The sequence below is a fragment of the Nomascus leucogenys genome, chromosome 19 (assembly GCF_006542625.1).
Source record: "Nomascus leucogenys isolate Asia chromosome 19, Asia_NLE_v1, whole genome shotgun sequence".
Classification (NCBI taxonomy): Eukaryota; Metazoa; Chordata; class Mammalia; order Primates; family Hylobatidae; genus Nomascus; species Nomascus leucogenys.
In genome coordinates, this window is record NC_044399.1 from 75,859,875 (window position 1) to 75,870,534 (window position 10,660).

Below are 10,660 nucleotides of genomic sequence, written 5' to 3' on the forward strand. Positions count from 1 at the left end.
TGCCAGCATGACTGTCTCTGGGCCTGGCCTGGTTTTGACAACTCACCTGGGGGGCAGAGAAAACCCAGCCAACTGGTACAACTTAAACCTTTAGGGTGAATTTAACATTGTCTTATCTCCTGCCGAACAGATACCTCTACAGAGCAAACATTTTGTGAGATAAGGCCACAGATGAGGTTTGATACTCTCCCATTAAAGACTTGGGAATATTTGGAACTCAAATCTCTTGCCTTGAGTGGCAGCACTGGCTTTCAAGGGCTGGAAAGAACTTTAGAGAACATTTAATCCATCATCTCATTGTATTTTTTTTTTTTTTTTTTTTTTGAGATGGAGTCTCGCTCTGTCGCCCAGGCTGGAGTGCAGTCGTGCAATCTTGGCTCACTGCAACCTCTGCCTCCCGGGTTCAGGTGATTCTCCTGTCCCAGCCTCCCAAGTAGCTGGGATTACAGGCACCCGCCACCTTGCCTAGCTAATTTTTGTATTTTTTAGTAAAGACGGTGTTTCACCATGTTGGCCAGGCTGGTCTCAAACTCCTGACCTCAGGCAATTCACCCGCCTCGGCCTCCCAAACTGTTAGCATTACAGATGTGAGCCACCGCGCCCAGCCAAATCATTGTATTCATTTTTGAAAGTATTTATGGAAGGCCTGCTGTATAGAATGCATTTTGTTATGTATTTGGATGACACAAAGGCATATAATGTACATAAGTAAAATCCTACAAGGCCTGGCCCTGTCCTTCCTCTCCTACCTCCTTTCTAGCACTCCTGGCCTCCCAACAAATTGCTTATAGTTCTCTGCAGACCCCCACACTGTGTCCTACCTTTGTGCCTTTCCTCTTCCTGGAAGATCCTCCACACCTCACAGCCCCCTTCTACTGGCTGGCTCCTACTCACCGGTGAGTCTCAGCTTAGCTGCTGTAGCCTCAGGAGGCCTTGACTCTCTCAGACTGGGTTAAGAATCTCCCTCCCTCCCTCCCTTCCTCCCTCCCTCCCTCCCTTCCTCCCTTCCTTCCTTCCTTCCTTCCTTCCTTATTTCTTTCCTTCCTTCTTTCCTCCTTTCCTTCTTTTCTTTCCTTTCCTTTCCTTTCTTTCTTTATTTTTCTTTATTATTATTATTACTTTTTTTGAGATGGAGTCTTGCTCTTGTTGCCCAGGCTGGAGTGCAATGGCGCCATCTTGGCTCACCGCAACCTCCGCCTCCCGAGTTCAAGCGATTCTCCTGCCTCAGCCTCCCAAGTAGCTGGGATTACAGGTGTGCGCCACCACACCTGGCTAATTTTGAATTTTTAGTAGAGATGAGGTTTCTCCATATTGGTCAGGCTAGTCTTGAACTCCTGACCTCAGGTGATCCACCTGCCTGCAGCCTCCCAAAGTGCTGGGATTATAGGCGTGAGCCACCGTGCCTGGTCACCTTTCCTTTCTTTCTACAGGGTCTTGCTCTGTTGCCCAGGCTTTAGTGCAGTGGTGTGATCACAGCTCACTGCAGCCTTGATCCCCAGGGCTCAGGCAATCCTCCCACCTCAGCCTCTTCAGTAGCTGGAGCTACAGGTACACCTGGTGAATTTTTTAAAATTTTTATTTTATTTTATCTTATTTTTTGGTAGAGACAGGGTCTCACTATGTGTTGTGAACCTCAGGTGATCCACCCGTGTCGGCCTCCCAAAGTGCCGGAATTACAGGCGTGAGCCACCACGCCCAGCCTGGCATTTATTCTTGATTAAAAATTGTCAGCAAACTAGGCGCAGAAGGGAGAACTTCCTCAACCTGGTGAAAACCTATAGCTAACATCACACGTAACAGAGAAAGGTTGAATGCTTTCCCCCGAAGATCAGTGATGAGGAAAGGATGTCCATTCTCATTATTTCTAGTCAACATTATACTGGAGGTTCTGGCCCATGAAATAAGGGAGAAAATTTTAAAATACCCATATTGGAAAGAAAAAAGTATAACTGTATTAGCAGACAATGTAATCACTTATATAGACAATTCAATGAAGCCTATAAGAAAGCTAATTGTGATTTAGCAAGGTTGCAGAATTCAAGATCCATGTACAAAAATAAAATATATTTCTATATATTAGCAACTAACAATCAGAAATGGAAATTTTAAAAAATAACATATACAATAGCAACAAAATGAATGAAATATATAGAGGATAAATATGGAAAAAAGTGTGTGAGGCTCATATACTAAGAACTATGAAATATTGCTGAGATAAATTCAAGAAGACTCAAGTAGATAGGATGATATTCATGAGTTAGAAGGCTCTTATTAAAATATCAACTATCTCCCAATTGATCTACAGATTTAATAAAATTCCAATCAAGCAGGGTGTAGTGGCTCACACCTGTAATCCAAGCACTTTGGGAGGCCAAGGTGGGAGGATCGCTTGAGCCCAGGAGTTTGAGACCAGCCTGGGTAACAACATAATGAGACGCTGTCTCTACAGAAAATAAAAAAAAATTTAACCAGGCATGGTAGTGGATGCTTGTGGTTCCAGCTACTTGGGAAGCTAAGGTGGGAGAGTCACTTGAGCTCAGCAGGTCGAGTCTGCAGTGAGCCATGATCACACCACTGCACTCCAGCCTGAGTGACAGAGTAAGATCCTTTCTAAAAAAAAAAAAGTTCTGGTCAAAATCCCAGCAGCAGTTTTTTTGGTAGAAATTGACAAGCTGATTCTAAAATTCATATGGAAGTCATATGGAAATGCCAAAGACTTAGAATGACCAAAATAACTTAAAAAAAAAAAACATGAGAGCTAACAATACTGATTTCAAGATTTATTATAAAGCTACAGTTGTCAGGACAGTATGATATTAACATTAAAATAGACAAATGCATCAGTAGAACAGAAAAAAGAGCACAGAAATAGAACCACACAAATATGAAAAATGGATTTTTTATACATGAGAAAAGGCAATTCGGTGGTGAAAGTAAAGTCTTTTCAGCAAATCAGACTAAAACAATCTGATACCTTTAAATGAAAAAAACGAACTTGTATCCATACTTGCACCATATACAAAAATTAACTTAAAATGAATCACAGACCTAAATGTAAAACATAAGACTATAACACTTTTAGAGGAAAATCTTTGTGACCCTAGGTTAGGTAAAGATTTTTTAGATACCACACCAAAAGCATAATCCATGAGAGAATAAAAATAATAAGTTCGACTTCATCAAAATTAAGAACTTCTCTTTGAAAGGCACTGTTAATAATAAAATAAGCCATCGAAGAGAAAAATTTGCCAATCACTATCTGAAAAAGCACTTGGACCCAACATATATACAAAGAACTCTCAAACTCAACAATAGAAAACTAACACAATTTTTTTCTTTTCTTTTCTTTTTTTTCTTTCTGGAAACAGCATCTCGCTCTGTCGCCCAGGCTGGAGTGCAGTGGTGTGATCATAGCTCACTGTAACCTCAAACTCTTGGGGCTCAAGTGATATTCCTGCCTCAGCCTCCTAAGTAGCTGGAACTACAGGTACAGACTGCCATGCCTGGCTATTTGTGCCTGGCTATTTGTGTGTGTGTATAGAGTCATGGTCTTGCTATGTTGCCCAGGCTGGTTTCCAACTCCTGGGCTCAAGCAGTCTTCTCACCCTGGCCTCCCAAAGTGCTGGAATTACAGGTGAGAGCCACTGTGCATAGCCAACAATCCAATTTTTTAAAAGGGCAAAAGATTTAAACAGAAAATTCACCAAAGATACATGGAGGGCAAATAAGCACATTAAAGATGCTCAACGTGGGCTGAATGTGGTGGCTCATGCCTACAAATCCCAGCACTCTGGGGGCTGAGGGGAGAAAACTGCTTGAGGCCAGGAGTTCAACACCAGCTTGGGCAACACAGAGAGACCTCATCTCTACAAAAAAAAATTTTTAATTAGCCAGGTGTGGTGGCATGCACCTATCGTCCAGCTGAGGTGGGGGGATCACTTGAGCACAGGAGTTTGAGGCTGCAGTGAGCCATGACTGCGCCACTGCACTCTAGCCTGGGTGACAGAGCAAGACCCTGTCTCGAGAAAAATATATATATGTGAGGTTTGCAGCCAGGCGCAGTGGCTCATGCCAGTAATCCCAGCACTTTGGGAGGCCAAGGCAAGTGGATCCCTTGAGCCCAGGAGTTCAGGACCAACCTTGGCAACACAGAGAAACCTCATCTCTACCAAAAATACAAAAATTAGCCAGTTTCAAAACCTGGTCTGAAAATAAATAAATAGATTAAAATTTAAAAATAAAATTAAAAAAAAATTTTAAGGCCAGGTGTGGTGGCTCACACCTGTAATTTCAGCACTTTGGGAGGCCAAGGAGGGCAGATCACTTGAGCTCAAGAGTTCGAGACCAGCCTGGCCAACATGGCGAAACCCCATCTCTACTAAAAATACAAAAAATTAGCCGGGTGTGGGGGTGCACGCCTGTAATCCCAGCTACTTGGGAGGCTGAGGCAGAAGAATCGCTTGAACCTGGGAGGTGGAGGTTGCAGTGGGCTGAGATCACACCACTGCACTAAAGCCTGGGCAACAGAGCAAGACTCTGTCTAAAAAAAACACAACAAACAATATATATATAATATATATGCATACATAGGTGTGTGTGTATGTGTATATTACATATACACACACATATATGTGAGGTTCATATCAATCACAAGAGCTTACCATCTTCAATGGCATTTTGGATAGCACGAAGTCCGTCTCTTATGGCATCCTTGACTTGTGTGAGAGTATGCTTATTTGGTCCTTTAACCAACAAGGTAACAGAGCGAGGGTTAACACACTCCTCGATAATAAAAGTGAACTTTTCTTCACCCTAAAGGGTGGCACAAAAATATATAACTTTAATATTTAACGTCATTATAAAATCAACAATTTATACTAGAATACAATCTTCATTTGAATTTTTCTTATCAAGCATAACTAAAGATATGTTTAAAAGGAGTTAAGTTATATCTGAACTCCTTTAATTTAGGTAGATAAACTGTAAAATCTGTTCCGTGAATTAGATCTCAAAACACAAAACATGAAATAAAAGGTCAAGTAGTATTTTTCTTTAAAAAAAGGAGCTTAGTATTCACTTTATAACCACTATTCACAGATATACTCACTAATGTATACTCATACACAAGACCAGCATGTCCCAAGCAATCTACAGTGAGATCTTCAAAAGAAGATCTTCGGAGCCCTCACCAGAATCACCCTTAATGAAGAGTCACGGGAGAAGACGTCCACACACGCATGACAAGACAGGCCTGGAACAGAGCCTTCCCGCACAGCCTGAGAAGGACCCACCCTGCTGACACCTTGATCTTGGACCCATGGCCTCCAGTACTGCGAGATGGTGACATTCTGTTGTTGAAGGTGCCCAGTCTGTGGTACTGTAAAAAGCCCTAGGAAACTAACGCAGCCTGTTAGCTCACAGATGGTGGAGAGATGGAATGCTCAGTGGAGCTCCAGGCTTACTGTCTACAGCTCCCAAAGTGGCTACCGGACCCTTGGGTGGGTGAGGTAGGCAAGGTAATTTTGGGTGGTGCAGGGTGAATAATTTCAATTGACATAATGTGTTTATCTTACTGGGTAAATCAGGGGTCCCCACCTGTTAGGAACCAGGCTACACAGCAGGAGGTGAGCAGCCAGCCAGTGAGCAAAGCTTCATCTGTAGAAACAGCTGCTCCCCATCCCTCGCATTACCCATGAGCTCTGCCACCTGTCAGAGGAGTGGTGCCGTTACATTCTCATAGAACCCAACTGTGAACTGCGCATGCCAGGGATCTAGATTGCGTGCTCCTTATGAGAACCTAATGCCTGATGATCTGTGACTGTCTCCCATCACCTCCTGATGGGACCATGTAGTTGCAGGAAAACAAGCTCAGGGCTCCCACTGATTCTATATTATGGTGAGTTGTGTAATTATTTCATTATATATTACAGTGAAATAATAATAGAAATAAAGCACACAATAAATGTAATGGGCTTGAACCATCTCTGCATCATCCCTTCCCCTTCTCCCAGGTCCATGGAAGAGTTGTCTTCAAGAAAACTGCTCTCTGGTGCCAAAAAGTTTGGAGACCGCTGATGTAAATGTTTCTAAGAATAGTTAAGCAACTTAAACTTTACATGCTACGAAGAATACAGGTTTAAATGCTAATAAAAATAGGTGCAAATGAAAACACTCTTTCTGTGGTCCAGGGAATCTTAACCATTCTATCAGAAAGACTTGCAGCTTGGAGCTGCAGCTGCCCTCCCACATCCTGTCCACTGTAAAGCCCTGCAACACACACACACGCACACATGCACATACATACACATGCATATACTTACACACACACATGCACACAGATGCACATGCATACATTCACATGTATATACCTGCACGCACACACGCACATACATACATACACATGCATATACCTGCACACACACCCCCCCCCACCCCACACGCTGTGCTTCATGCCCTCACTAGGGTGGCCTGGGAGGAAATGCGTGTTTTTAGGAGAAATGAAGACAACTCAGGCCCCTCATTCTCCTGGTGTTTGCACAAGTGCCTTCTCTGCAGACCATGCTTCAGTCTCTTTCTTGGTTCTCCCTCTTACTGAAAAGAGAAGCAGAGGCCCGGCACATACTCGGCTGCTTAGGGCTCAAGCCAAGTTCGCAAGCTTCCTGGGGAGCCTAGTGAGATGAAGGCACTGCAGAGCTTCCCCAAAAGAGGCATCGGCTTTTCATGGATCCTTGAGCCCAGGAAGGCGATAGGTGAGACATCACAGTTCATCAGAAGACACAAGCAAACTCCGGTGAGAAAGAGCAACGGTCAAAGATTTTATTCTCTCAGAGAAGGGGTTCTCGGGCTGTAAGCAGGAGGCAGAAGACTTTATTGCATGTGTAGTTAGGTGATGGCGACCTCCGGTTTTCACTGGGAACTAGGATCGAGAGTGACCTGACCTCCTACTCATGCTCTTCTCTCCCTGTCTCTCTCTCTGCCTTTTGCATCTCTCTCCCTATCTCTCTCCTCCTTTTCCTCTCAGCCTCCTCTGTCTCTCTCCTTATCTCTCTTCCTCTCTCTCTCTGTCTCACTCCCTTCTCCCCATCTCTCTTTCTCTCTCCTTCTTTTCCTCTTCTCTCTCCCTCCTCATCTCTCTGCCTGCCACTGTTCAGGCTCCTGGGGCCCCACGTGGATGGGCGGACACAGGACTCCTAGGCTACCTTTCATAGCGCAAGCACAGGGCTGCAGGACCTTGGTCCCCACCTCCCAGCATCCTCGAAATGAGGGGTGTGGGGTGTGCCGTGCTCTCCTGAGTGGGCGCCCCACACTCCAGGAAGCAGAAACTGCAGGTCGCAGCTGGCTCGAGTGGTGCGCCCACAGGAAGTGGGCTGCCAGCTTCCATCCTGTGATCTGCTGAGGCCAAAGCAGAGGACAGCAGCCCAGGCCCGTCTCTGCAGCAGGGTGGGGGTGGGGTGGGCTTGGGGGTGGGGATGGGGATGGGAGCCGCCAAGGCAAACTGGCCCCTGGCTTGCTTCCTACCCTGCACCCTGCCATGCAGGGCCTCCTCTCCCACCTCTACCCCTGTCTGCCCCATACCCAGGCTCCAGAAGTCTCCCAGGATCCAGGAGCTAAGGGCAACCACTGGGTTCCACAGCCCCTAGTCTGTGAGTCAGCCACCCCTCTGCGTGCTGACAAACCTTGGCTCTCATGCCCCACCCCAAGCCAACCACACAGCCTGTCCCCCCACCAGCATTATTACCGCCTCCTGATTTTAGCCGTGACAGCCCTGCTTCCTGGTAACCTTGCCCCTTCCCACCCTGGTCCAGGCAAGCTCGAAGGCCAGCGCGCTCCACCCACCCTTCCTTGGGGCCACTCTACTATCTCCTTGCCCAGATGTCTTCACCTGGCTTTACCGAGATAGAATAAATAACAGGGATGAGGCCCCGGACTCTGCCAGGAAGATGTGCCAAAATACTCTCCATTTAGAAGCAGGAACAGTGATGGGGCCTATGGATGACCCCAGGATTGTCACCCAAGCAGCAAGAAGGGCAAGGAGCCCGGTGTCTTGGCCTTACCCGGGGAGGTCGTGGCCAGGGCTTCAAAAGGCCCTGGAGAGGGGTGGGCAGGAGAGCAGATCCACCCTCCTCTTGAGGAAGCAGCCACCACCCCCAGGAAGAGCAGATAGGGGCACACAGGGAGAGTCCCCGCGTGCTGTAGAGCAGGGCCAGCAGATCTGTACTCAGCCTCAAGGGAGCTGCAAGATACACTGAGACCCTCACAGGTTTGGCTCTGTGTCCCCACCCAGAACTCATCTGGAATTGAATCCTCCTGTGTCAAGGGAGGAACCTGGTGGGAGGGGATGGGCTCTGGGGACAGTTTCCCCCCTGCTGCTCCCCGATAGTGAGGGAGTTCTCAGGAGAGCTGATGGTTTGAAAGTGGGGCACTGCCTGGTTCTCCACTCACTCCCTCCTGCCGCCTTGTGGAGAAGGTCCCTGCTTCCCCTTCACCTTCTGCCATGATTGTTAAGTTCCCTGAACTGGGAGTCAATGAAACCTCTTTCCTTTATCGATTATGTAGTCTCGAGTATTTCTTTATAGCAGTGTGAAAACAAACGAATACCCCTTCCCTGAGACCCTTGTCCTTAGGCAACCAGCTGCCCCCATGCTCCTCCTCTGCCCCCTGTTCTTTCTTTTCCCCTCATGAGGCCCAAGTGACAAACAGGGCCAGCCCCAGCCCCAGCCCCATCCGACCGCAGGCCTGTTGGCTGCTGGAGAGGTCGGGCTCCTTTCCTCTCCCCGAGCCTGCCTGATATGCTTTCTGGATCCTGGAGAAAACTGACCCACTATTCTCATACTGGTACAACATCTTCCAAGACCACAAAAAGCTGTACCTTTTGAGCCAGTCTTTTTTCTTGTCTCCACTTGCTAGGGCTGCTATTGGGACAGTCCTACAGGGTCGTGCCAATGGATGAGTGGATGGATGGACGGTAGTCCAGGGATGATGTCCCTGTCTGTCCTGAACTGGGCCCTTCCTCCAATGAGAAGCCTTCCTGAGTGAGTATATACAGTCACCCTTGGTATCCACAGAGAAGTAGTTCTAGGGTCCCTGGGAATGCCAAAATCCATGGATGCTCAAGTCTCTGATATAACATGGCGTAGTACTTACATATAAGCTATGCACATCCTCCCGTAGCCATTAGACCATTACTAGATTATTTATGATAGGTAATACAATGCAGAAGCTACAAAAATGGTTGTGATACTGTATTCTTTAGGGAATGATGACAAGAACAAAGTCTGCACATGTTCAACAGAAACATAACCATCCAATTTATTTTCTGAATATTTTCCATCTGCTGTTGCTGAATCTACAGATGCAGAGCTCCTGGATACGAGAGCCAAGCGTGCTTTGAGAGTAGGGTGGGTGAGGTTGCTAATGAGTACAGGGGAGCAGGTGTTGATCAGGAGGGCCCTGCACTGGGGCATCTGGACGTCCTGCCTCAGGACTTGAGACTCCAGTTGGACAGCACAGGCAGACTCAGCCCAGGTCAAAGCCCTCCCCTTGAAGGTTCATTTTATCCCAAGCTCTTTCTGGCCCCTGGAATTTGGCATCCCTAGGCCCTGGGTGGAAGGACAGATGAGCCAGGTTTTAGATAACATGTCTAGAAGAGTGAGCCCCTACTGTGTGCCCGGCACTTTCCCCACAGGATCCTCTAGCTAGAATAGCCAAGGGTCATGGAGAGAAATACCCAGTTAAAATGTCAGAAATGAAAAAGCGATACCATTAGAGACGCTAAAAAGACCATTAGGTAATAGTATTAGCATTTGTATTCTGAGATCCAACAGCAGCAGTCACTTCCCTCCACCCCTATGTGTATCCCAGGACCACCCTGGGCAGGGAGGGCTGAGGTTAGGGAGCACCCACAGATGCTCTGATGCTGGCCCTGGGCCTCGGGGCTGACAGCGATGAGGAACTGGGTGCACACATGAGTGGGGCCGCCGGGCCTGGCCAGAGAAGGAACACACACGTGCACAGACGTGTTTACCCACGTACGCGTGTGCACGCACGTGCACAAACACATTGCAGGCAGGCATGTTGACGCCTCAGGCAGCAGAGGACCCTGACTCTGGGCACTGCTGACCCGGGCAAGGCCCCATTGTGATGCGTGCCATGACCTCAGAATGCCACTGATGCTTAGCACCTATCCGCTGTCCGGCCTGCCTCTGTGTTCTACGGCAGTTACACACAGGCAGTGGTGTTTGTGAGCACCAGTTTTCTGGTTTTCTCCCTGAGGTTTTCTCCCTGAGAGGCATACATAACCCAGGCCAGCTGATCAGAAACAGGTGAGTGTGACCTGCTCTCTTCCCTCCAGGCTGACTTGGGGACAGTGGCTATGGTGCGGGTGGTGTTGGCCTCTGGGCAGCTACTGAGGAGGAGGGTCATCCCTGAGCACTCCCACGGAGCCCGTTCTACACTGCCTGTGTAGATGATTTTCTCTTTCGTCCTCACGGTGGCTTCATAGAGTGGGTGCTGTTCCCGAATGTACCCATTCGACAGGTGAGACGTCTGGGGTCAGAGAGGCGATAACCGGCACGAAAATCCAGACATGACCCTGGGTTTTGCTCTCAGCCCTGCTGTGTGCCGTGCTAGACGTCAGGCCTCAACCCTGTGACCTCCCTGC

At 47.6% G+C, this 10,660-nt stretch overlaps 1 long non-coding RNA gene across 1 annotated transcript; it reads left to right on the forward strand.

Annotated features, from left to right (window-relative positions):
* The first annotated feature begins 5,281 nt into the window (after positions 1-5,281).
* On the forward strand, positions 5,282-6,169 carry LOC115831570. Its single transcript, XR_004027092.1, has 2 exons — positions 5,282-5,340; positions 6,012-6,169. It is a non-coding gene; the product is annotated as an uncharacterized LOC115831570 (long non-coding RNA).
* Positions 6,170-10,660: the final 4,491 nt, after the last annotated feature.